This window comes from Dermacentor andersoni, chromosome 11 (genome assembly GCF_023375885.2).
Source record: "Dermacentor andersoni chromosome 11, qqDerAnde1_hic_scaffold, whole genome shotgun sequence".
Classification (NCBI taxonomy): domain Eukaryota; kingdom Metazoa; phylum Arthropoda; class Arachnida; order Ixodida; family Ixodidae; genus Dermacentor; species Dermacentor andersoni.
The window spans coordinates 72,972,619-72,978,508 of record NC_092824.1 but is presented as its reverse complement, the minus strand read 5'-3'; the positions used below and the strand labels follow the sequence as shown (position 1 = coordinate 72,978,508).

The 5,890-nt window shown below is 42.4% G+C and overlaps 1 long non-coding RNA gene across 1 annotated transcript; it reads right to left on the bottom strand.

Annotated features, from left to right (window-relative positions):
* Positions 1–1,165: 1,165 nt before the first annotated feature.
* On the bottom strand, positions 1,166–5,404 carry LOC140214090 (uncharacterized). The gene is made up of 2 exons (XR_011891011.1): positions 5,330–5,404; positions 1,166–1,358 (listed from the first exon to the last, which is right to left on the bottom strand). It is a non-coding gene; the product is annotated as an uncharacterized lncRNA (long non-coding RNA).
* Positions 5,405–5,890: the final 486 nt, after the last annotated feature.

The following is a 5,890-nucleotide window of genomic DNA, read 5'->3' as shown; positions in this document are numbered from 1 at the left end:
ATGCAAGAAAATGGTCAGAATGACCAAAATCGGTGGTACCCCCGGTTTGTGGGTGCCTGTCTTCCTCTTACAACGCGCCGCACTACGAACAACGCTGTCGACCGCGTGCTTTTTTTTTCTCGAACTGGTGCGTGTACACAAACAGCTTTGGTATTGCCACATAGTAGTGACGGCAAAGAACACAGTAGTAATACTGCGAATGACGAAACTAACTTTTATTGGCCGAACCTGTGCCCACACAGACATGCTACACTTAAAGCACTACGATTGCGGCGAACACAGTCGGCGATCGTCGAAATCTGATCAGCGCAATGAGCCGGTCAAGCCGCTAGGGCACTGCGGGCCTCAGCCGCTAGGGCACTGCGCACGCCCAATTTGGCGTCGCAAAAGGCGGATTGTAAAAATGCTTCCGGGTTTGTCTCGTTACAACATCGCCCTCGCATGCCGTACGCTGCGTGTGAGAGTGAAAGCGTGTGACGTTGAGCCGACGATGACGGTGCAATCTCACGTGCTCAATAGAGGATAGCGGAGGGAAGCGCGCCGCCTTCCTCTGGGCGCCGCCTTCCTCCACCTAGTTGCATTATAAGTGCATTATAAGCAAAAATATGCTGAGTATATCCAAGGCGACGCCAAACGACATTGTCTTTGTTCTGTCCAGCTGTGCGGCATTTGCACATCTTTAAATATTGTTGCATGACAGTTGAGACATGTTGTATTAGGCTATAGTTACCCGTGCGGCGAGTACTGGCAAGGCTCCATGCGTTTGCTGCCATTTTTCCGCTATAGCGGGGGCTAATATTTAGAGAGCTTGATGAGACTTAGTGCCCAAAGGGTTTAAAAATCAGCCGCCAATAATTTCGGTGGAATGTGGAATTCAAGCCACGTGGACGTAATGGCGGCATTCTCCCCCGCGATAGCATTCTCTGTTGACCTTGTCTGAGTGCTCAGGGAGAGCACATTATTCTTACTAAGCTGACTGATGATGTGCATAGCATTAGAAAGATTGTTATTTTATGGTTTATTAGTTCAACCAGTGTTGATCTGCCTTGCTTGCATCAATGTTGGAATCAACTTTAGTACTCCCCAATTGAAAAAAAAAAACATCTATACACGAAGCTGAAGTAAGTCAACAATATACAGAAGAGAAAAATTATAACGGCGTAACACTGATAAAGAAAATGGATAGGCTTTATTTCATTCATTTACTTTTATGTTCCCGTGATGCTACAAGAAGCAGTGCTGTTTAAAACAGCGCACACTTATTCTTGCTGTTCTCATTAATAGGATTATTCTGTTGAGCCTTTGGGCAGTCAAATGCAGCAGCGAAAGCGTCCAAGTTTGCCAATGGAATGTTTACCCTGGAAAATACGGAAAAATGTTGTTATTTTGTAGCATGCATAAAAGCTATGGCGCATTCTAACTCTATGCTTCATCCGATAAACACCTACTATGTAATTTCTTGTGCTTTTAAACACCCTGCGAATTGTAAAAAGTTCACAATTTTTTGTGTTATTAGTCATCAAAATAAAGAAATATGTACTTTGGGACACTATTCATTCGCCATAAATATATGAATTGTTTTTCTTCTGCACCGTTCGACGAAAGTATAGTCATGGTAGTCAAATATGTAAGCACAGAAGTTGTGCAGATCCGACGCATTGTGAGAATCGGTGAAAGCGAAGCTTTCAAGACGCAGGAATTTGAAGTGGCGCTTTACGACGAGACACGTGCTGCTGTTTTCCACTATGAAAACATCTCTTAGCCACCAAGGTGTAGCTTACAAAGCAACTGGAAGTATTTTTTTCAGCAATAAAATCGCGAGGGATGATAGGCTCAGCCTTGGTAAAACCCGCAACACTGTACCACAGTAGGATGAGGCGCGCAGCGAATTTCAGCGACTACCATCCCGTAACTCCAACTTCATCATCAGCTTGAAGATGAGCCCGCTCAATTTCCATGCGTATTTTAAGCGGGCGAATGCGTCAAGCATCTAAAAGCAGTGGCATGATTGAGGGGAAATTCTTAACGGTGTTTCATTCCACCTTACAAGCATATGTCTGTGGCCTAATTGTTGAAGAATAAGGCACCTGTGCTCTGAGAACCGCGTTGGAAACCAGGCACCAGACGTGTAATTATATAGACATTTGCCGCTAGGCGCGTGTCGATCACAAAAATAGCCATAAACTGACATACAAATCAAAGGTAACGATAAAGTCAACGAACGCCATCGTTCTCAAAAAATTGTTTTTGCAACTTTCGCGACAGAGAGTAATAGGAACTTTAGCGTCGGACTTGATTTGTTCTGACAGTGCTCTATGTGCGGGTGCGACTATAGAGAAAAAATTTAATCGAAAATTGAATTGCATTGAATAAGGGCTGATAAGGGTCTATTGTGGTCGGATCAATAGCCAAAACAGATTACAATGCCAATAAAGCATATATTTAATGAACTCACTGCGACTTTGTCAACCGCGGTAAAGAACATACGTCGCGTGTTATGCGTGAGATGAGCTAGGAGACGAGCTTACGCACACTTAAAACAACTTCAGTAGAGGTTCTGCATAATTTTTTGCTGTATAGGTTTCTAATCGACGAAGAGCAGCGGCCTCTGTGAATTGCCAGCGTGAACAGGAAAAAAAAAGATCTTTCTATATGACCGCTTTGCCTGCGAACTAGGATATAATTCTGCTCGTGTACTGCCAAAAATGCAGCCCCGAAATATCTCAGCCACAATCGTCATAAAATATTTGCTTGAGCCACCAGCATCGTTCTCACGCATTTCAAGTCTGGCAGACTTCAACTAACTACGCTAGGTCTATACTTTAGTCTACTGTACGAGGCCGATGGGGTGCCTCAGAAGCGCAATGACTTGGATTGGTAAACCAGCATGAAACATTTAAGATTTGCGTTTGTGCATTGCGTTTTCGCTATGCAAAGCCGCAATATCCAAAGGGGATCTAATAAAAAGAACGCTGCGGCAGTTTGAGAGCACGCAATTTTCGAAAAAAAAAAATGAGCGATTGCGTCGTGCAGGGCGGTACGAACAATACCGAACAAAAAAAGATTTTCATCCTCATGCGGCATGTAAAATCCGAACCACGGACGTTTGTCAATGATAGGCCGATTTGGTCGCCATCTCTGGCAAAGAAAAAGAAAAACAAAACTAGGTGCGCGCTCACGCCGCCCTAGTAACACAAACCAGCTGCTACGACTGCTTCAGATGCTTCCGCAGGCCGCAGCCGGCCGCTCGACCACTTGAGAAGTGTGATTCACGCTGTACGGCGTCCTTTTATTACAAACCAAAACTATTCTATTCGTGGACGGAGACCACGTCTGATAAACGAAGTAGTCAGACAATGTATCTGCTGATAACAATTTTAACGCTTCTCAAAGTAAACGGCAGAAGGTTTTCTGTACCAGAATGGCGCCCATGCACGATGTTGCGGTCATCGCGTATGTTTTCTAACTAGTCATTGCTGCTGAGTCACAAATAAGAATCGCAGTAAGAATTTTGAATAACGGAAAATTCGTAAAACAAATCTTCAGATATACAGAAGCTATGCCCGAGGGTGATTGTAGATCTGAACGACAGCAGAAATAGCAACCATGCCGACTTGGAGCACATCACTACATGTCAGAGAACCGTTTCCCACTTAGAATGGGACACGTCATACTAAATATGCCGTCTATATGAGCGTGAAAACAACCACCAGAAACTGCCGCCAAGCGCATATCCAGCATACAACGCGAAACGCTCGCCCAATCCAGCATGCTTACTGCTCATAAATGGCGCCACTGTCCATGCAATCTGGCAGCGCCCACAAATATAATATATATAATCTATATAATATAATCTATATAATTGCTACTACGGAAGGCGAAAGCTACCAGCAATCTTAAGATATCATAGGCTTGCGTAAGTTGACTTAGTCATGTGTTTGCAATCTATCGTCTAGTCATCTGCCTTTCTTTACTGAGCTTCCCTTCCCTTTGCAGCCAATTTACTATTTCAATACAGCCCCGATTACCCATTCAGTTATACTTTTATTCATTTATAAATATCTTACAGAGCCCAACTGGGCACAGATTAAGGGGGTGATGCGTGAAAGGTATGCATAACAATTATGAAAGAAAACACCTAATGTAAACAAAGTAAATAACGCAAGTGCAGTATCATCAATTGAAGGAAAGGCGAACAATAAAGTAAAAAGCAAACAGACTATAAAAATGCACTTATCATTTTTATAGTAAGCATATAATCAAGATGCCATAACACTACGAGCAAGCCTACCTTAAGTAGAACCATACATACACAAAATATTATCTGGTGCATAATACACAATGACATTACTCAAAGAGTAAGCTTGCTAAAAGTCTGGCAAACAACCAGAAAAAGGAAATCAAGGCCAGATAAATGATCAAGCAGGTCAGCCAAAAAGTAAGAAGTGAGCCAGCGCTATACGAAAGTTATAGCTTAGAAGTATTTGAGAAAAGAAATGAAGCTACGAAGAGATAAAGCGTAATTTTAGAAAGATGGTTTCGCTGCATTGCTCGAATACTAATCGCATTACCGTCGACAGTCACCGTGACACCAATCCTGCCCTAATATTTTACGGCAGAATCCAGTTCAGCGAAAAAAAGGCGAACTTACAATTGGAACTCAATTTGACCTGACATTATTCATGTGTCATAGCAAGGTAGTTGAGGAACGCTTGTATCTACCTATAAGAACAGTCACTGACGGAAAAGTTACCATTAATTAAAAAGGGGTGTCACTGACGTTCTTGTAGACATAACGTCTTTTTATCCTCTCCGCAAGAATGTCAATAACACCTCTTTGACATCTAATTCATGCTGCTGTTTTCCTGAGATGATTATACTTGTTATTAGGTCGTTCCATTGAAGTGCACCTTGAGTTTCTTTGGTTACCTATGCTTCAAGCGCATGATTTTAGCACTGTTAGAACGCCCTGGTTGTACATTTCTGAAGAATGACGGTGAAAGAGAGTTCATGAAGTCATTATGCCGGCCGTGTGTGCTCCGATTAACCGATGTTTATTTATCTAGAAATTCCTTCCAGAGATCAAGGTCCCCTTTTGCTAATTCACCTGGTCATCCCCAAGTTCACACCTTTACCAGCAGCACTTCACTGATGTTTGACTCATAATTTATCTAATAAACTTTCACATCTCTCGTGTATACATACATAATAGTCACGTATGACATTTCTCAGGCCATAACATTCAACAACATCTACTGGAATAATCAAAGTCCATCCAAATGTAGTAGCCGTCTATACCACATATCACGTGTAATTGCTATATACATGCCTGTATTGGTTGGGGCTGTGAGGCATCCTTAAAATTTTCATCTTGATGTAGTCCACGCTTGCTGCTTCGCACCAAATCTGAAGACGCAAAAAAATATTTTATTCATATTTCTTCAAATGTACCATCACACGTTATTACAATGCGAATAGCGGCGTCTTCTACTTCTGGTGCATGCTGCCCAGCCTACCAACAAGACATAGCTACTATTTGTTAGTATAACTGTGAAGCTGCACTCCTTAAGGTCTGTATATGTTGATCATGAATGTTGCAAAGAAGTACAATAGCGCTCAATGAGAGTTGCGACGCAGGCATACACTTGCCAGTTATTTCAATATTAAAAATGAGAAGTGCAATATTTCTTGTAAGCAGGGTGCTACCAGTAATAGCAATGGTGTTCAGCGATTTTTTGTCTAAGCAATGCCATGCTGCCTTAAGAGCACTGTATGGCAGCATGACAGTGCCCTGTCCCACAACAAAATAAAAGAAACGAAAAAAGAATTCGCAGTTCCGCCAAAAAGGCGAAGCACCGACTGCGATAGCAAATTAGTTTATAGCTGTACG